Source organism: Triturus cristatus, chromosome 10, assembly GCF_964204655.1.
Source record: "Triturus cristatus chromosome 10, aTriCri1.1, whole genome shotgun sequence".
Lineage (NCBI taxonomy): Eukaryota > Metazoa > Chordata > Amphibia > Caudata > Salamandridae > Triturus > Triturus cristatus.
Genome location: NC_140593.1, coordinates 1,115,800,899 through 1,115,823,212, shown reverse-complemented (window position 1 = coordinate 1,115,823,212; position 22,314 = coordinate 1,115,800,899). Strand labels below are relative to the sequence as shown.

General features: G+C 46.7%; 1 pseudogene; it reads right to left on the bottom strand.

The window, feature by feature from the left end:
• Window positions 1-268: 268 nt before the first annotated feature.
• On the bottom strand, window positions 269-1,162 carry LOC146796665 (uncharacterized; annotated as a pseudogene).
• Between the last annotated feature and the right edge of the window lie 21,152 nt (window positions 1,163-22,314).

Genomic DNA, 22,314 nt, shown 5'->3' with positions numbered 1-22,314 from the left:
CACCTAGTTCCGTTAGGACAAAAGGTCGACCGTGCGATATTCTATCTAAGTATGAGCAGGGCTCAAGTTGAGGGAACACAGGGGTAGAAGGTGTCTACATACTTTACTTTTGGTTGCACAGATACTTTTATTCTAATATAACAAAATCTCCTATTTACATTTTAATTAAATGATCACAGTCATTATCAATTCATGTCAAACTTATTGTTTCTTGAATTTAGATTAAAACAGTGCATACAATGTATTTCGCTGCTCAATTGGCTTAGCACTAGGCAGAGTAAGAGTGGTGACAATTTGTCTGCTTGTGTATTCCTAAACATTCTAGCTTCTTGAATTGCCTTCCACATTCACCACAAGCATATGGTTTCTATTTTGAATGCTTTCTCTGATGAGCAATCAGGCTTGATAGCCGCTGGAAAGTCTTCCCACATTCACATTTAAGTAACTTAGGTGATGTGTGTGATTTATGATGAGCAGCAAGGTTTGATTCTCGGTTGAATTTCCTTCCACATTCACTGCACGCAAATGGTTTCTCTCCCGTGTGTAAAGTTTGATGTCTTTTCATGTTTGCACGGCGGCTGAAACTCTTACTACACAGATTACAGTTATATATTTTCTCTTTAGTGTGAACATTCTTGTGCGTCACTAGGTTTGACAACTGGCTGAAGCTCTTACCACATTTGTCACATATGTACATTTTCGTGCCTGTGTGCACAGGCAGGTGCCTAATCAAATGTGAAGACTGTTTGAATCTCTTTCCACATTGCCAGCATTCAAAGGGTTTCTCTCCAGTATGCCCTCGTCGATGAATGACCAGGCTTGATGAATGGCAGAAACTCTTTTTACAAACAGTACATTTATATGGTTTCTCTCCAGTGTGAATTCTTTGGTGAACTCGCAGACTCGATATCTGTTTGAAACTCTGTCCACATTCAATACAAACATATGGTTTTTCTTTTGTGTGGCATCTTTGATGATTTATCATCCTAGATGACAGATTGAAGTTCTTACCACATTCAGTGCAGGTGTATGTTATTCCCCTTCTCCTTTCTTTTTCTGTTTCAGTGTTAGATAATATGTTGTCACCATTGTCACACTGAGATTTTTCAATCTGTATTTCTCTTTTACCATGTTTTGTCTTTTTTGGGGGACAGAGCATCATCTGCCTACTTCTAGCTCATGAACTTTGAAGAACTTTTTCTTTTGTTTTTCTTGACAGTGTACAAAGTAAATCAGATGGTGTAGTTATGCATTAAGAAGTCCTCTTCTTGTATGTCTTTCCAGTACATTTTGCAGTGCTAAAACAATCCCAGTTCAGATATTTCCAGCGACTGTCTTCCTGAATAAACTGTACCGGTGCAAAGCTGCCTCCGGGAGGTTCCTAATATGTGAAATAAAAGCAGCGACAACGGCTCCTTTCTCCCTCTGCAGCACACATACTTTCCTCACAGTGTGCACGCTGTGTCCCCAGCCAATAAGTTTGGTCCCCCAGCAATATGCTGTACTCTCCCAGTGTAATTTTCAGACACCGGACCACTTTCAGCAGCGCCTGCACATTGTTTGCTTTCATTCCGAGCGGCAAGGTGCAGGCAGTGAGGGGACTTATGAGATTCCAGCTGGGCCCATAAGAAAGGCCAAAGTTAAGAGGCCATCAGGTCCCCCTTTGATTGAGTATCCTGGCCGGCAGCTGTCTGGAGCCTCCCACCTAGATGCAAATGCAATGGAGGGGAAACCTCTTATTTATCACTTCCCTTCAAAGGTACTTAAGTGAGTCATGCTTTTGACTTTGTTCAGTCCCTGTAAATCAAGAAATGCATGCACTGTAAGAATGATAGATGTATTGGTCTGTCCCAGTATTTACACAAATACCAATTTAAATACCACTATTTTGTTTGATTTATATAATTGCGCTACTCATACCAGTCCAGGGTGTTGGAGCGCTTTACATCACAAGTACACATTATGCATTGACAATCAATCATATAAGTGTAAATCCATGTAAGGCTGTGTTATATAAGACAGTGGGGCATATTATCAAGACAGGCGATAAAATGATCGTCGCTTTAGCGGCAGAAAACTGCCGCTATAACAGGGCGATAATGGGCTTGATAATATGCTCTATGGAATTCCAATTGAAGCCCTGGTTAGATGTGAAGGACATCTAACCTGAGCTTCAATTGGAATTCCATAGAGCATATTATCAAGCGCATTATCGCCGTTTTAGCGGCAGTTTTCCGCCGCCAAAGCGGCGATAATTTTATCGCCTGTCTTGATAATATGCCCCAGTGAGAGCTACAAGGTGTAGGAGTCAAATGTCCTTCATAACTCAAGGTGCTATATGAGAAGGATTGCAATTTACAAACTGCAAGTAACAAAAGTATATATGTGTTAAAAGCAGTAACCCAGATTTTTATTTCATGTAGATGGGTAAATCTACATGAAATAAAAATCTGTCATCTGCATGTCCCATGACGCGCTTTGCAGAACACATATTAACCTTCTATGTTACTTCAAAACTGGAACTAGACAAAGCACAGATCTCTGAAGCAAGTACATTAACTTCCAGAGTTATCTTACCATTATTATTTTTCCCTGAGATTTACTGGGCACACAAAGGTCTATGCAGGAGGTGCCTTAACCCCATAAGATATTTTAAAATGCAAGGGCCTGATTTAGATTTTGGCAGCCGAGTTACTCTGTCAAAACGGTGACGAATATCCCATTCGCTGAAACAGAAATCCCATAGGATATAATAGAATTTATATTTCGGCAAATGTGATATCTATCACTGTTGTGATGGAGTAACCCTTCCACCGAGATCTAAATCACGCCCCAGGTAAGCAAAACAGATTTATTGCCACGTTTCTGCTTGTTGCCACTTTCTTTGTGTCAGAGTTTAAAAAATATAAATGTGCAAATTGAGGCCCAGATTTTGCGTCACAGTTGCGTCACCTTTTAGGCACAATTCCAACACAGAATCTCATTAATTATTGCAATGTGCTCAAATGTATTCATGATAGAACCTGCTAAACATATGTGTGAGGTCTTAAGATCTGATGTCACTTCTTGTGATGTCCCTTCCTGTGAGGTCATGGTTTGTGAGGCCACTTCCTTAGATGCCATGTAAAATGTCACCGTCTGTGAAGTCACGTGCTTTGATGTCACACAAAATGATGTCACTCTCATCCTGCCCAAATTGGTTAGTCCCACCACTTCTTTTTTTAGAACTTGTGTCCTAAGTATGAGCATGACCAGACAGGGAAAATGTATTAAAATAGCCCCACAAGTGTCAGAGTACCAAGTATCCACAGGAGCCGATGATGGTCCCAACGCCCCGCCACCTCAGGTACCACCCGAGAATGCTCAAGGTAGCAACTAAAGCAGGGGGGAAAGGGGAAGTGGATGAGAAACAAGAGAGACAGCCTCGGAAGTTGATGATTCTTCACACTGTGGTCTGGGTAGATCTTCTTACTGCACCTGAATTTTAAAGACACACATGTAAATGCTACCTACACTTTTTTAATACTCGATATAACATCACCACACTAAATTTACCCTGTGGACCTCAGGCTGTTGCTTCTCCCTTTTGTTTTGTTTTTTTATTTGGTTTTATTCGGCATCTGTATTAGGGGGAAAACAACAGCTTTAAGAATGACATTACTATACTGAGTAACGCTGAATTGTATATGTTCAAATAAGCCCCCTCCTAATTACCTTCGCTACATGTAGTAGCGTGTTATTCCAACTGTCGACTGTAATGGACCCACTAGATTCTCCAAGGTGTGCGAATTAAACTTGAAAACTTCGGTATAATTAAGTCAATGAGCAATATGCTCCTGGTAGTAAGTTTTATATCATATCTTCTGTCACAATAACTCTGGTGTTCAATGAAGGTGAAACCTCAACATAGCTATCAGGAACACAAAGCGCTACAAAAATGTTACCTCAGGAGTTCAAGGATGGTGTAAACAAATACCGCTAACTGGAACATGAATTCGATAGCGCTACACGAAGGTTCTCTTTCTTCTGTATTTTTCTTGTCAGGATAGTTGATTCCCACGTTGCGCATGCGTATACAAACTACAAATTGAGACAATTATGTTTTCTGAGGTAAACACTGAAACAAGCTTTGCGCCTTACGGAGACGCTACACTCTCCCAGAAGACTACAGTTGAAGTGCGCAGTTCCTTCGTGGAACGCGCATCTTGAGCTTCCCAACTGTCGCGTGAGGGGAAACACTAGACCGCCAACCTGCTTTAGATCTGTGCTCATCTGCGCGGCCATTTCCCTCACCTGAGTTCCTTATTATTGTTATGCATTGTTTTAACAGGAGTTTGGGCGCCAAACACCTTCGTCTCCAACGCGGATACTTAATTTGTTTTGCCCAAGGGTTGCAGGGTTTTACGTTGCATCTCGCTATGGTTGAAGTTGTTGCCAAAGTCTTGACAACAAGTCAGGAGTCCCTCACTAGAATGGCACAACGTGGACTTTCATTGTTCGATCCTGGCAGCCCACCCAGTTCTGAAAACAGCCAAGAAAATGCCAGAGTGGCACAATGGCATGTCGAACTATGATAGGGGATCATAGACTCCAGACAGGAGCTTGATCAGAGGGTAATCATGTGAGGCATGAACTTACCTTCCCAATGTGTGATGCCTTCTAGATGGTGGTGAGGTTTGTGTATCTACAGCAAATGGTGTGTTAGTTGGTGTGAGAGGCTGCCTGTTGTCTACCATGAAAGTGGAGCTGAGGCTGCTGACTAAATGTAACTTTAAATGTATGGTGAGGAGAGAATGTATGGAGTTAGCAACACATAGGGGGAAGGATGCCAATACTGGGATGATTGTACTTAGTCACAGTCTTTCATAGTGATTTCCTGCCCCTGTTCTGTTCGGGTGGTATCGGCTTGGGTAAGTATAAGGCATATCAAAGAAATGCACTCAGGGGTGGAGTGACTGCCACACCAAATAGTAGCGAACATAGGAAAAGCCATGCCAGTTGGTAACCCGAGCACCTTGTAGCTAGGGTTACTAACTGGCATGGGTTCAAATTCAGGTCGGTGAGTGTAAAAATTCAGGACAACGGGTCAAAATCCAGGACACAAATTTAGGACAGAAGGCCAAAATTCAGGACATAACGTCGGGAGAAAAGGTATGTTTTACAGACACATCAGTGCCATTGTGAGATGTAAAGCTGCACACATAGAATGTAGCTAATTGGATCCAGCAGTGCTGGACTAGAATGCAGTCCTCCTAGGGGCCAGCTTTATGTGTCAGATCGCTTCAAGCATTCCATTTCTGTTCAGCTGGTGATGATTTGCATAGGGGTTGGTACAGTACCGAGTAATGGATAAGACCCATAGCAGACAGGTCTTATGTGAGGGTAAGAGCATTAAGCAGGAAAAGGGAGTTATTAACCAGTCTGCATGAGCTATAATTGGCTGCGCACTGCTGAGTGTTATGGTATCATAGTGGGACAGAGTGGTTAGACAGGAGTTGACATTACTATATAATGACCTAGCTAGCCATTTATCAGTACTCCTTATTTAACCTGTATATTAGAAATAGTATACTGCTTGGGCGGTTTCATTTCTGTGAGCTGTAAACTGCAGATTTTCATCTATACACAAAAGTGTATTACAGACTAGAAACTGTATACACTGTTAAGGTATCATTGTAAGACAGAAGGAGGCACTGTCTTTTACATACAGAGCATTTTCAATCGAATGGAAGCAAAATGCCGGCATGCAGTTTTACTGATAAAACTATATAGCGCTCAAATACTAATTTGTGGAAATGTGGGTTCGGCAAATATGTATCATTTGAACATCACCAAGTAAAGAGTTTTGATTGTTTTAATCCTATTAAAACTCTGTGTGCAGAACACTTCTGAATCACAAACAAGTGGTCCATTTGGGGTTTCCTAACTGCTGATATGTTTTGAAACATTTGCACAGTTCATTTGCAGATATTTCAAAGTTGTGTGTTACAAAAAGCTGACAGCTTCCAGTCTTTGTTTTCGCACCCCCAAGAAAATTTGGGGAAACATGTTGCATTCTACAACACATTTGTCATTATATATCAATTGTACTAGATTCTAAAGCATAGTAAGGGATGACTTTACTGTGCACCAGGTTACGACTATCTTTGATGGGCTCTTTAATGATTCCCTCACGAGGGAAAGTGAGACAGAAGTTAAGAAGAAAAAAGTGAGGAAGAAAGAGAGAAAGCAATATAAACAAGCAGCGAAAAAGAGAGCGACAGAGAATGGCAGTGAAGAAGAGGGGAAGCCTATTGCCAAGGAAAACAAGAGAACAGAGGAAAGAGAACAGAGGAAAGAAGTGGAGAAAGTGAGAGAAGGAGTGAGAAGAGGAAAAGGAAAAAGAAGACATGTAGAGCAGAGGAACATGTTTAAGAGACAGAAATAGCTGAAGGGGTGACATTGGTGTTGTTTTAACCACTAGTGCATCGAGGCCATGTGAAAAACACCTAATCTAGAGACAGAGAGATAAGAATCCTGGGAACAGTCAAGACTGACAGCATTTCCTGAAAAGTGTGGCCTGTGGCCCCTGAGCCAGACACAAGAGGCATGTTGGTGCACCCTGGTGGAGAGGGTCGTGAGGGACACTTTGAAAAGATGTCTTCATTTGAAGGAATGTGCGGCCGGAGCACTGCACAGGACAGTATGTGGTAGTGGTATAAATATGGCCCCGCCTTGGTGGCATAGAGCGTAGAAGAGCTAGGGTTCCACGATAAAGGGGGGCCCAGCTCACCCTGGCACACACAGCAGCCTTCTCCAGCATCATTTCGCTCTCTTTTCATTTGAGAATATTCACCACATCTTAAACATATCCTGGGACAAACCATTAGGACTGGTACATTCATGTTACAGTTACTATAAACAAATACCACCGCGTCCTACACTTTTTAAAGTCATTTGCATGGCCTGCGAAGTACCTATAGCCCAGCGCACACAAAAAAACAAACCCTTTGTGTCCTCGAAGCGGCAGCTCGTACTACAGCACGTGACGGGGTGGGAGGAGGCCTTCTAACCCAATGGGCCTGCAAGTCTACACACCATCCAAGCACATTCATAAACAATCTCAACTGCTGGAAAGATGACTGGTATACTGCAGAAGAACAGATAAAAAAAGTTCACTAAAAGCTCCTGTGCTATGGAAGGGAAAAGTCAGTTCTAAAGGATCTCCTCACCTTTAACCTTGCCACATCTGAACTCCTCGGAAGAGGCATTGGCAGCTACAAAGACCAAGAGGTCCATGGGTCTTTTTCAATATCGAGCGCTGACTCAGCCATAAGATGATTGGCTGATGGCTCAGTTTAACACAAAGGAATATAATTTAGCTCTCAAGAGCAATGTTTATTGGGTGGAGTGGTTCCTGATAATTTTTTACTACACAAAATACCTTAGTACTAGCTGTAAACTCTCAAATAGAACCCATCCCTTCGGCCTGGCACGTGTGATCGACAGCATCCCTTTGGCCTGGCAGGTGTGATAGAGCATATCTTTACGTTTTGGTTTGCAAACGGCAACTCATTGTTCAAGTCATGGTCGGTAGAGTTGCAATGGAGCAAAGAGCCCTAGGACATGCAAGGTAAATGAGCCTCCTAACTCTATTTGGGTAGTAAAAGACAACCATAGAATGGGTCCACTCTTGATGTCTAACTGGCCTAGCCTGACTGACCAGCCACTATTATCCTCAAAGTGTCAGCATGACATGCAATAGCATGGAGGTAAAATAGCTCATTTTCCAAACTTTTTGTAAAGGAGATTCCATCCCAAACTCTCTTGCCTGGTGCTCACAACCGTAGGGAAGTCAGTCTTTCTTCTCAAACCAGGAATGTTCGCAGATATTTTGAGCGTTTTTAAGAATGCCCATGAAAACTACTGGTTTTGGTCATTTTATTGAAAATGTGAAATGTACTATCTTACCCCATTTCTAAAAACAAGTTTCTCACGGAAGAATCCCCCTCCCTTCCTTTGAGCTCAAATTTGGAACAGCCACGCTCCCTTTCTGAACTCACTCACTCTTTAAAATCCCGCCCCACTTCTTTCAGACTTCACCAGCCGCCACTGCACTCACTCATCCATCCATCCTTTCTCTCATTATAATTCCATTCGCTCTTTAACTCATCCATTCATCCTTTCACTAATCCATCCAGCCATTCACACATTCCATCACTTACTCACCCACCTTTTCACATTAATTATGAGCAGAGCCTTTGCATGCGGAGGCAATGTGGAAACTTGGAAGTCATAAGTCATGCATGATGCACAGTGCCAGGACGTGAGGTGCCTGTGGCAACGTGTTGTTTCCAGGGCCTTAAGTGGGTTGATAAAACTTGGGGGTCTCTCCAAAGGGCTTATCCGATGTAATTAAGGGCGTGGCTTAAAACACATAAACTAAAAATCTGTGCTTAGTATAGTGTGCTGCCCAACTGGTATTCTGCTACTTCTGTTATTGCATTCAGATATATAATACATTTCACCTACAACAAGACAGGACTATTGGTTATGTCAATGGTTGATAGTTGCATAAAATAAACAAGCATTTGCAATGCAATAGGTCTCGCATTTACACGAGTTTGAGCTATCCACTTTCCAAATAACAATGCCTTTAATTTTTGTCTTTGTTTTTAAAACTTAAATAAAAAGCATCTTCATTTACAATGCCAATAGCTTAAACTCACGGAAATGCGAGACCTATTGCATTGCAAATGCTTGTTAGGACTTGTGCCTTGGGTGTGTCTACAGAGGGGGATTACATGTCAGTGGTGCATGCGAGGCATCTGCAGGTACTTTGCCGGGTCTGTCCTGAACTGTATCCGGAGCCAGCCGGACATCTGCTTGTCAAAGTGATAAAGCAGAAAGGACCACTTATATTTAAAGATGTAAGGCTGTGACTGGCTGTGACTGGCTGCTTTACCTCCCTGTGCGCCCGCTGGCAGACCTGTCTCCACCGCACTGTAATTGTAGGTATTACGCAGATGCATAAGGCATTAAGTGTATCATTACAAAGCATTGACACACGTTATACTTCCCAGCCTTGGCTGTGGAGAAGCAGAACAGCCACATAGTGCAGTACAAAACAGTACCAGATGTCAAAGCCAATAGCATACTGAAGGATAAAAACGGAACCTATGAACCAGAGCTGTAACTTAATACGTGAATTAAACACAACTAGAGAAACAGACATGTAAATTAATACTCGAATAAAACACAACCAGAGAATGAGACCTGCAACTCAATACATGAATAAAACACAACCAGAGAACGTGACCTGTAACTCAATACAGGACTAAAACACAACTAGTGAAACAGACATGTAAATTAATAAATGAATAAAACACAACCAGGGAACATGACCAGTGACTTAATAGATGAATAAAACACAACCAGAGAACGTGACCTATAACTCAATACATGAAAAAAAACAGAACCTGAAAAACAGACATGGGGAACTTAATACATGAATAAAACACAGCCAGCAAAACAGCGTACTCACAAGGGCACCGCGCTGCTCCTATTTAGGCAGCGACGCTGCATGGCCCAGATTCTCCTCTCTGTACTCCCTCTCCAGGGCTCCCTATTTGAGCGTTCGCGGGCCCTCGGGTCCCTCAGCCAAAGACCTCGGGACCCTATCTGCCCATCTCGGATCGCCCCTTGAGGGATCCCCGCAAAGCCTTCCACTGAGGGCGACTCCTCGGCGCAACTCCGACTATGTCATCAGCCTGCATGGTCCAAAAAGTGCCAAAGCATGGGCACCCCAAAGACAGGCTTGGGAGGAGCAGGAGCCACTGAAAGAGTCGGGCAAAGCAATTCGGCATTTGCCTCAATGAAGCGTACTTCAGATGGGCACCTACTTCTCAGAGATTAACTTTGAAGCGTGCACTAGGCTATGTTAACGCATGCAAAAAGCCAAAGATAATGCACCAAAACACGCCATCCGTTATGGACTGACCCGTGACAAATACTTGAGAACCATAGTCGGTTAAAGCATTTTATACCAACCTGTGACATTTCAAAAAAAGATAAAGTATTAGATAAAATCTCTTGAAGCACCAATAATGGACAAATCCACTATGTGCTCATTCCACACATCAAAAAAACAAGCTGTCGCCACGCCATTGTGCGAATGAAAGATGAAAGTGCTCACCCAGTAATTAGAAGACACTGTGTCACGCCGCGTAGTAAAAGATGCAGTCTGGGTGGGCGGGGCAAAAAGTGGACAGGGCGGTAACCAGGAGGGACTAAAAAGCCTCAGTCACAATCAAAAGACACCGTTTACCATAACCAATGATGCAAAATGACGCACACCAATGGAAATAGCGGGCGGAGCCGAAACTTAACTTCTCAATGTATATTGATTCCAAGAAACCCTCGCAGAGCGAGCAGCGCATGTGCACTGCAACTCCAGGCAAGACCTAAAAAGCAGCAACTATGGTTTCGCTGTATATAATATTGAAAATGCTTCAGTTCTAAAATGATGAGACTGTGAAAGAACTATAACCCCTTCTTTTTACCTTCTTTCGCTGACTTCTTTTCATGAACTGGATTCTCTACATTTCTTCCATCTGGTGAGGTGAAACATTTTTCTTTATGTACTGTAAGAAAAATGTTTTCCTGGATAAAACGGAATGCCCTGCCATAGACCGAGGCAGGAGGAGGCCCACCACATGCAGTAACAGCCCAGACTGGCCCATTGTCATTCTGCATGTGACAATCCGCTGACATACAGAATGACAATGGGCGAGGTGGGGCTGCTCTTGTGCTCAGAGGATGAGTGCGAGGTGGCCCCATCAGGGAGAGTCCGTAAAAGGGATGATCACCGACAACGGGAGTGAGATCCAAATCACAGACGGTCCGTGAAATTTACAGATGGTTGGTCACCCTACAAGGTGCCCTCCTTCTGGTGACGCCCCCTCAATTAAGACAACATTACCATTGGAGGATTTTTTCATCACAAATCCCCTTCAAAAATGGAGATGCCCTCCCATGAAACTGCATCCGGTCATGGAGACTCTGAACTAACCCGAGACAAGTGGGTGCTGATGATATCTCTGCAAAACCTCCTTAGAAAAGCAGGCAGCACTGAAAAGAAAGCAACATTAGTTTATAATAGGTTAAAAGCAATGGCGGCGACGGTCACGGGCACTAAAGAGGCAGTTCAAACACTGGTGACGACATCATCGGCTTGAAAAACATGCGAGTTCCGGGATCCTGTGGAGCCTTTCTTACCAACTTCCATGGTAATTCCTGATGCTGCTTAGGACGTTTCGTGTTTTGAAGAAGGTGAGAAGGCTGCTTGCAACAAACTATCGCAATGGTCTGCAAAATAGGCAGAAAAGCAAGGGCCCTTGTTCCAAACAGAAAGGGAACTGGCGATAGCCCTATCATGTCTGCTGGGACACAGAAGCTGCTGGATCTTCACAAGCAATGTATCCAATCATCTAAATCCAAGCTTTAACTGTGTATGTCCTCTGCTCAATTGTAACTATCTCTTGCGGTAACTCCTGTTCACATCCCCAGGCGTAAACGTCCGAGTTTAACTACTATTGCTGTAACCCTGTATCCTGTTTGTTGTAAAGCTCTCTGATGCCCTCAGGCCATGTCGGCGCTATATAAAATTGCAAAACTAGATATCTCCCTGGAGTTCATGCTGGTGTGCTGAACCGGCATGACTGAGGGTGGGGTGGTGGGTTAAACAAGCTCAAAGTCTGAGCCAGTGGAAGAACAAGAAAGCAGTAACTTAAAAGTGCCGCAGTGACCGTGTGATTTCTTTCTACTGCCTCCCCTAGCTTTATCTCTGCATGACATAATATCACGGTACACCAGGGCCTTAAGTGGGGCATGGGCGAGAGAGGGGAAGGGGGGGTAATATATATATTTTTTTTATGAAAACCTACCTTACCGCCGGGTACCACGTCTTCTCTGCTCCTGCTCTCCCGCCTCCGACAGGAACAGGAAGCAGGCAGCCAGGCTCACTCCCCTAAGCCAATCACAATGCTTCAATGCAGCGTTATGATTGGTCTGGAGCGCAGTGTCACAGTGCTCAGCCATGGGGCTAGAAGGTTGGGCATGTTCTCCATGCAGGCTGAGATGCAGCCAGCATGGAGAAGGGCAAAGTGCGTATGACTGGTTTGCGCACTCAGGAGAGGGCAAACCGCTTCTCCCATGCCCTGCTCAGAGAGCAGAGCAGCACCCCACAAAGCAAACATAAAATGGTAATAACTAAAAGTTATTACCATTTTATGTTTTGGCTTCTCATACTGCGAGAAAGCAGTGAGACGACGCTCCTCCGCCATAGCGGAGGTGCAGCCCTTGGTTACATCAAAAGCAGTGACGGACGGTTCTGCTGCAGAGTTAACATTGTTTTACCCTGAATGTAAGAGCAACAAGGGAGAGCCCGAGAGGCCTCCTCTTATCAATGTTGTGTCCTGCGAGACACCTTCTAGTGTCTCGATGGGCACTGGTTTAGTAGCCACTCCTCTATGGGAGTGGGCACACACACACCCCACACTCATTCACCACAGGTGCCACGAGTGACGTGACCCGGCTAATAAATGAGGGGCCCGAGTCCACGTGCTAGTGGCCAGTTGAATACCGGTATCCACGGTGTCTGTGATTGGCCAGCATGTGGGCCTAGGGCCAACAACACAACATTTGGTGAGACGCTGACCCCGCGTCCACGCAGCACGATCCTTCCTTGTACCTCATGAGGAGAAAAGGGACCGCCGCCCGTGCCCGTCGAGTGGGTCAAGCTCAGCACGTGGCCATCTGCCTTTTGGAAGGAAGGCATGGAGACTGGCTGTCTCCTACTCACTGCGGCCCCGGACAAGGGAGGAGTGGACGAGCGCCCCCGCCACCCGTTGGCACTCAACGCTGCAAGTAAAGTGCCCGGCGCTCATCACTGCACAGTGACCAGGAGCGGCACTTCCACCCCCAATCCTGGCACTGCTCAGCTGCCGGCCCAGCGCTCAGCAGACCTCCAGCCCCTGAATGTAGTTGCTCCACAGCATGCGCCAGCACAGCCCGTGATAATGGAGGGCGGCTGGCACTGAAGGGAGGGTAGCGAGTGTCCCCGTGCCCCCCTCCGTCTGCAAGACACCGGCGACCGCCCATGAACCTCCCGACTGCACTGACCCGAAAAGGCGCCCTGCACCTGCAGTCCGCGCAGGAGCACAAAGGCACCGATTATCCCGCAGCAGCCCAGCCAGCCGATAATCAAGCCAGAGCAACCCTGGTCAGCCCTGCAGTGAGAGAGAGGCCCTGTCTCACTTACCTGGCTGACTCGTGTGCAGTGGCCTGACTTATCCCAGGGTCCGTTCCTCACTGCCCGACCAAGACAAGCAAGACCCGCAACAGTCGGGAGGAGCTGCCTGGCCTCACTGTGATCGCATGCAGAGTCACCTAGTGGCCGGTCAGCGGTAATACACCAGCTGAAAACGAGAGGAGCTCAATGCACTGCACTGGAGCCCGTAAAGTGATGGCAGTGCGAGGGGGGCCCCAGCAAAAAAAAAAAAGGAAGAAAAGGGACACGTCGGGAATTCAGGCCAGCTGCGCCCCAAGCAACGAGTAATAACCTGCTGCGTCACCGCATACCCTTATCCTGGCGGTACAACGGCCCCACAAGAAGCGTAATGCAGTGCACACTGACGGCCGTGCAGACCACCTGCTGCAGCTGCCATCAACGGGTGACAGAGATAGGGCAGAGAGAGGAGTGGCTGCAGTGCCACCTACTGGCCAGGTGTGGAGTTGCAGCAGATGAAGATGGGAACCTGCAAGTAAAACGCCTCACAGCATAGAACCCCTGCTCGATATCAAGCCACAGGGGATACTGTGCATGCAAACCCCTACTAGCCATCTACAGCCAGTCAGCCATCACACACACCCAAGTGCATTGTAGGCCGCACAGGCCCCCCCCAGTGGCCATAAGGCGATGCCGCAATCAAGAAAACACAGCTGCAGGCCTTCAGGAGCGAATGCCCATTATTGCGGACAAGGGCACAGGCCTGCAAGGTGCCAGTGGGAGGTACTAGCCCACCGAGGAGTGGCGTTCCAAAACAAAAAAACAAAAAGGAAAGGTAACGTGCAGAGACAATGCAAGAGCACCAATAGAGTTCAAAGTTACAACTGACCAGACAAGTGTCAAGTTGCAAGGGGAAGCACACCAGCACAAGGCAGTACGGACTGCCACGTCTCGGCAAACCACAGGAAAAGACTGACAAACCCCGTAGGAAGGTGATAGAAACATGGAGCTAAAACCCAAGCAGCAAGAACCGTTCTCAGCAAGGTTTGCTGATCAAGCAAAGGCTCAAGGGAGCCTTCCCCGCTAAAAGTGCAAGAAAGACTGGTACAGGAAGCGCGCCACCAGCGGCGGCCCACCGCCACCACACATGAGATGAGTGCCACATGCCCCTGGCGGTGAACGAGCACCCCCGCAAGGAGGAAATGCAGGCACGCCAGGTGTCAGAAGAGGGCGCCCCAGGAAAGACGCAGTGTGAGCAGTCCGCAGTGCGTGACACATACGCCCAGAAGCACGAATACCTAGGAGGACAAGAGACCTCTCCCAAGGAAAGAAGCACTGCTGGAAACAGCAGGGAGATCCCATCCATCTCCACAGCAGTAACAGCAATCGAGCCCGGAAGGGGCCAAACGCAGAACAGTGTCCTCCCTCACACTGCCTCACGCAGGAGTCGTCAGTGAACCAAGGCTGACGAGAGGAGAGTCTTACACCACAGGTGGACAGCCTCCACCACTAGCTCACTACTGCCCGCGGAAGCCATTCCCTGGAGAGGGAACACCCGGAGTAGGAGTTTCGCTCCCTACTGCATGTGGAAGCCATTCCCTGGAAAGGGAACACCCAGAGTAGGAGCGTCAAGACGCCATAGCTCACCCCTGCCCCTGGAAGTCATTCCCTGGAGAGGGAACGCCCGGAGTAGGGGCGTCAAGAAGCTGCCTGAAGAAGGTGCACCCAAGATGAGCGGCTGCTCGCCATGCAGCTGAGCTACTGAAGTCTCGCCTGGATGGTCAAGAGACAATTGAAGTTAATAGGCCCGTTGGCCTTGTTAGAACATGGTGCATGTCACTGCACCCGGAGGAGAAGCAGAAGAAGAGTGAAGATCGTGTCACCCCGAAGAGCTGGACAAATGGAGGTGTGTCAAAGACAACGGGAGGAGAAGCAAGAGGACTCATAGCACCACAAGCCAAGAACACCTCCAAAGACACCAGACAGCCACCAAGGCGGATCGACGGCCCTGGCGACAGCACCAAGGGAGAACCACATGTAAGACGCAGCACGCGCAAACCGCGTTGCTCCCATCGCTTCACAGTGAGACCGTCCAGCCCGAGTTTTGGCAGTCGGAGTCGAGTGGCATCCCTGCTCCTGACCGCAAATGCCAGAGGTGCAAGAGAAGATCCAGAAATGAGAACAATGACAGGGTTTTCTTGCTTGTCTGGAGTTGGGATATCTCGGACCACGGGGCCCGACAGGCAGAGGTTGATGAGGGGTTGCCGTGGGCACACTGACAGGGGGGGGTGGGGGTAGAGAGGGTGGTGGGTGGAGGAACTAAGACGGGAACATAGCAGAGTCGATCTCTCCTGACGTGTACCTCGATGGTTGGATTCTTATATGATGCTATTGTGTGTAGTATTAGTCTTTGGGAATATTGTTTTGAAAATTCAATTCAAAAAAATTCAACAAAAAAAAAAAAAGAGAAGATCCAGAAGAGGCAATCATGTGGCTACGGCGTCCACCCAGAAAACCTCCTCTCCTAGTTAATCATCGCCACCTGTCGTTGAGGCCCAATGGCAGCTACGTCATCAGTGCCATGTGCATGACACCGCACTCATCAAGATATGTGGAAGGGTGACCGCAGGGTCTAAACCAAGAATCAGACAACCAGCTGAGGTCAGAAGAGGAAGTCGTGAGTGGCGGGGCCGGACGATGAAGAAAACCCAAGCTACAACAGGAGGGAGTCCTGACACAGCGACAGCAGGGGAAGAGGGGGATAACCCAAGAAGGAACTGGCAACCGCACAGCGGGAGTCCGAGGGTAAGCCGCACAGCCGTTGCAAACCGAGTCTCATGCCTAACGTTTCTTAGCAGATGCATCACTCCTCCGTCATCAAAGTCCCAACAGCCTAAGAAGTCCAAGTACACGAATGCAAGTGCCTCCCCAGAGAACGTGGAGGTACCTGGCCAATCCCTGCCTCAGGTATTCGACTCCAGAATAGATGCCTACATCCATCAAGGCAAGTCGTCACCCGCCGTCGTCCCGATTCACCACACGACTGGCAATGCTACCACGCCAGTCCTCATCAAGTGCGTCTATCGACATCACCTTGAATACACCGGGAGTGGAGTCCTACAATATTGCCAAACTAGCCAAAAAGAAAACTCAGAGGCTACCTGCTAACCTGAACTGCGGTAGAGAGAGCATGTCCTGGTGAAGACCCATACATCCTTGAGGTTTGTGCGAGAGACTGGCTACTGGCTCATCAGCGGTTTGCAGCCGGCACACACACAGCCCCATCGCAGCCTACCAGCAGTCCTGTGGCAAGCCCGACGAAGGGCCTCCCAGGCGGGAGAGCTGGAAGAGACATTGCCCCCCCGACAGGTCACCGGACACAGCAAGACAGCCTAATTGAGACTTCAGGCGATCCAGGAATGATACAGTGAACTCTCACCATGGACTCCCACCATGATCTTGACGCACCCAGTCAATGAACTATTGTTATACACCACATACCACCATCCATGTCAAGCGGACAGAAGTTACTGGGGACTAAAGGACATGCTTACACTGGCACGTTCCTAATGCGCAGATGACATCTTCAAGCAAGTGTTTGTATCCTGAACTGATCAGGTTAAATGATGAATACCTGCTGAGAGTGCCCTGCCACAGTCGAACACACCAGGCTTTGTCAACCGTCTTCCTGATGCCGGACCCTAGAAACTGATGGACCCTGTGCTGTGTTTTTTATTACTGTGTATCCCTACAGGTTGAACTATAGAGTTTTTGTTTTATTAAAGTTTTGGAGGAATGTTGTGTCCTGCGAGACACGTTCTAGTGTCTCGACAGGCACTGGTTTAGTAGTCACTCCCCTATGGGAGTGGGCACACACACACCCCACACCCATTTACCACCGGTGTCACGAGTGACGTGACCCAGCTAATAAAAGGGCCCGAGTGCACGTGCTCAGTTGAATATCGGTATCCACGGTGTCTGTGATTGGTCAGCATGTGTGCCGAGGGCCCACAACACAACAATCACCTGCTTTTTAGAGCTGCCGGTGCTGAGCACCGGCAAGACCCGTCATACTTAAAGTACTGGGAAACGCTTTGCTTCTGGGCACAGTAGGTCTCCCACCCAAATACAAGTCTTATTATTTGTTTTTATTTATTAATATTTTACGTTTATTAGGAGAATCGATCACGCTACGATCACTTTTCATTTAAAATTGACTGGTACCTGCAGGGTATTTTCGCCTTCACATGTTTCCATTTGCGCCATATTTTGTTTACTGATTTCTTCTCATGGTCACGTAGATTTTGTATATTTTGCCCGACTTTGCAAAAAGAATTCTTCAAGAAAAATATACAAAATCGATTTAAGCAGGAAATTCTAACAAACTTCAACTACAAAAAGATAAAGTAGACGATGTGGGAATCAGGCGATCAGCGATTGAATACATATGCCAACTTAGTGGCATATTATCAAGCACGGCGTTAAAATGATCGCCGCTTTAGCGGCAGAAAACTGCCACTAAAGCGGCGATAATGGGCTTGATAATATGCCCTGGAGAATTCCAATAGAAGCCCATGTTGACACCAGAACTTGGGCTTCTATTGGAATTCTCCAGGGCATATTATCAATCCCATTATCACCGCTTTAGCGGCAGTTTTCTGCCACTAAAGCGGAGATAATTTTAACGCCGTTTCTTGATAATATGCCCCTTCAACTGGGAAAAAAGCCCTTCGAAGTGGGGAGCTTCTGTAGGGTCATCATGCCAGTCAGGTTTGGCTTATCCTATCGGTAAATTTAAAAATAAGAAGAACAGGGTATTAATCAAGATTAACGGTGATATATATACCGTAGAATATTTAAATATTAAATTACTCCGTTTTCAAACCGATTCAAGGATATTCGAAAGTAAATATTAATTTCAGAAACAAGTAGGGCAAGCCTAAACCTCTGTCGGCCTGTAGAGGGAGCTGCTTGCTTACCTTTGTGGCTAGGATTTAGCAAGAGTTGAAGGACTTCGAGGTTAATATTTATAGCCCGTAGCACCAGTCATACTCAACCGGGCACAATGTGTAAAACCACCTACCAAGTTGTTAATATTACCACACACTCGTGACAGATGGATAGTGAATAAACACACGAATCCCACTTACTCACCTATGTAGTAAAATTAGCCATTTGCCAAAGTTCATCACAAAGCAGCGCTTCCTGGTAGTGTTCCAAAGGCACACTGGAGTCTGTGACTCTCCTGGGAAGTGTGGGTGCAGTGTGCTTCTCCTGCCTCAAGAGGGAGCTGTTTCACTGCAGACTCAGGGAGATAAGTACCATCCACCCCTGTCTATGAAACTCAATGGCGATCATAGCGCTGTGACTGGGATTTCCACACCAGTGGCGCCCGCTGCATGTACTTGCATAACGGGTAGGATTGTATGCATCATCCCTGTCATATGGAATCGCGTAGAAATGACGAGATGTGCCACAGTGCAAATACCCGCTACATTTCCAAATGTGATACTCATGGACATTGCTGAATAAACTGACGTTAGGGGGTATAAGGCAGTCCTATTTCCCTCCAAAATGAATAACAACCAAAAGGAGGTGGGACATCATATGGCTGCAAGAGACTGCCGTCAACATGCCCGCTATCACCTTCGGCCTAACAGTGCCTGGACTGAGGTCCAGAGAAGAGAGCTATATTATTGTTTGTAAGACTGCAAGCTAGGGAGAAGAGGGCAAGAGAGGAGGGCGAGAGCACAAACCACATTAACAAGATCACAAGAATATAACATCTGAATCTACTGATATGATCTGGCTACAGAACCACCTTCAAGATTGAGGAGAAAATTCACCCTCGCCACGCACCCACAGCCACATCAGGATACGCTCCCATCTAGGCAGAAGCAGCTGCTAGTACCACACTTCTGCATCACTTGTTGATACCAGGATATGCCATCTGACAGCCAAGCTTCTCAAACATAATAACATAGCTGCCTTATGCACTGCTGCAATGTCCCAGTGGACCCCTAGTCAGCAGCCCAGAGGCATCTGAAGGCCACTGTCTAATTTTCCAGTGTCAAAGGATGAATTGACTATCGATGTCCAGCTGGTACCACCATGTGAGACATTAAGTTGTTGGTTGACTGGGGTTTGAACCCTGGTCAAGAAGCAACCACAATCCTTGTCAGGGTGAGACACAAGCCAACCCTAAATTAACCTGTGCTCAACCCTCTGGTAGCTGTGCACAGAGCATTCAGGCTTAACTTAGAGACAACGTGTAAAGTATTTGTGAAACACTACAAAAGGTGATAAAGTGAGAAACATCACACAAAAGGATCCCACACAAAGTTGGAAAAACATAGCAAAAATGTAGTAAATAAAACAAGACCAAAACGTCGAAAATCCAATTAGTAGAACCGGACTTATGAATTTTTAATGGTTTTAAGTTAAAATAGCGCCAAAAAGCACACAGGATCTACTGTGGATATCTGGTTATGCTGGACCGGGACAAAGTCACAAGTTCAGGCTGACTGTGATGGAATGCGGGCCTGCAACAGGGACCCAGTTAGGTCAGCTGAACAAAGTACCTTGAATCCTGGCTTGAGGAGTGTTGCGAGTACTTGCAGCAAAGATGGGGCGCACAGCTGAAGTGATGCGTCGGGTCAAGATGCGGCTAAACTGCAAATCAGGGGCTTGTGTCATCATCGAGAATCCCATCCCAAGTCAGGCGTTGAGGATACGATGTGTAGTCCGGGAGATGGATCGGTTCTGAAGAGCTACGAGGCTGTGATGAGGAGTCCGGCGTTGTTGTCGAGGCTCCCACGAATGAGAGATGGGAGAGCCTGCGGCAAAGATGCGTCACCCAGTAGGGGAGATGCGGCAGTTCCATAGGGCTGCGATGAGATGATGAGGGTCGTTGCGGCAAGTCCAATCCACACAGTCGGGGAGGTGCATCAGTTCTGCTTGGGTTTGCATGCGCAGCAGAGGAGATGCGTCGGTCCACAGAGATTGGCAAAGCACCTTAAGCCCACTTCCAATGGTCCAATGGACCACTTTACAGGGTAGACTCACAGATGGCAGAGTCCAAGTGCAGGTGCAAGGTTGCTGGAACCCTGTTATGTCCCTGAGGCTTCAGAGTAGGAGGCTAGCCAACAAGCCCTTGGATCCACTCTAGGTTCTGGGTTCAAGAGATGCAGGTCCAGTCCTTTTCACCTAGGCAAGAGGGCAGCAGGCCAGCACAGCAGGGCAGCAGTTCCTTAATGGCAGCAGTTCAGCAGGGTGGCGATCCTTGTAGCAGCACAGCAATGCTTCTTACTGGTAGAGTATCGACAGATCCAGAAGTGTACTGAAGTAGTGGTGTCTGAGGTACGGTATTTATACATAGTTGTGCCTTTGTAGTGGGGGAAGTTTCTAGAGACTTGCCTTTGAAATGAACAGATGCGCGGCCTTCCCGGCCCTGGCTCCAGACTAACTATAGGGGGTATACAGCCCTTTGTGTGGAGACAGGACACAGCCTATCTAAGTGTAAGTGGGGCTGGGTCCAGCTCCCCCCTCCTATCCTGCCTGTGATGGCCCATCCAGTCAAATCCAAGCCCTCCCACTGTGTGTGGCTGTCTAGGAGAAATACACAAAGCCCAACTGACATCAACACCCAGTCTTATGACCCAGAGACAACACACTGCCCTCTGGGCTGGCCAGGGCCTATTCTAGGGTTGACTATACATTTAAAAAAGGAAGGTTTGGGCCTGGCAAAGGGTCTAATTTGTCAGGTCGACCTGGCAGTTTAAACCTGCACACACAGGCTCTGCAATGGCAGTCCTGAGACATGTTTGAACGGCTACTGGAGTGGGTGGCACAAACAGTGCTGCAGGCGAACTAGTAGCATTTAATTTACAGGCCCTGGGCACAGGTATTGTCACTCTATTAGAGATGTACAAGTGAATTAAATATTCCAATTGGGTATAAGCCAATCTACCATGTTTTAGAGAAAGAGCATAAGCACTTTACTTCTGATTAGCAGCCGTAAAGCGCAGAGTCATAAGGCCAGCAAAAACGAAGTCAGAAAAACAGGAGGTCCAAAGGCAAAAAGTTAGGAGAAAACCATGCCAAGGATGCCAGGTCTAACACACCAAAAGCCATGGAACAAATGCAGCACTCGGTAAATGTGCATATGATTTTCATTGCTGATCTGTTATTTTTTCATGTCTACATTTGTGTCCAAGGATGAGCACATGGTGCATACATATGTTATATTTAGGGCTCCCGGTTTTCCGTTTAAACGGATTTTTACATATAAATACAGACGGAAAACTATTTTTCCTTAGTCTGTATTTACATGTAAAAACGGCAAAATACTAGAAAATGTTGCCGCGCTGCCGCGCTGCCGTACTCGAATCCAGAGTTATCTCGCCATGCCCCCCTTCCTGCTGCTGGAAATTCCTTCCCGGGCACACACACAGCTGCACCTGAGTACTTCACAGGTCTTTTGAAGACCATTTACTTGTTAACAAGGCTTTATCTGCTATATTTTAGTTATATGTTTTCTATTTTTTAACATTTGTTTGTACACCAGGACTGTGGCACTGGCTATGCTGTGTGCAGTAATGCTGATGTCTTTTGAAACCGGATTTCTCTTTATAATTGCGTTTCCTTCCAGTAGGCTGCAGAGTACCAGTACTACGTCCTTCAGTAATTTATACTCGTTAAATAACTGCTAGTCTGCGTCAGTCGCTTTACATTAGGCGCACAGCGCCTTCTCCTGGAGGGATGAGGAAAGCCCCTCTGCACTATTAGAAACCGTGTCACCTCCACCAGTGGGTACAAGTTACCTGTTCATTTTTATGCCATAAGTAGGCGTCGAATAAATATTGTAAACTGTGTGCCCTGAGGCCAAAGATGCACACACAGACAAAGCTGCTGCTTCTCTAGAACCGGTCCTGCAGCCCTCTCTGGCATCAAAACCTCCACTTCCGGGGTTCTTTATCTAAGTAAACAGCACCGTTCCTACTACTAAGGGCCCTTGTATGGTGCGCTCAACCCCCTAAGTGTCTCGC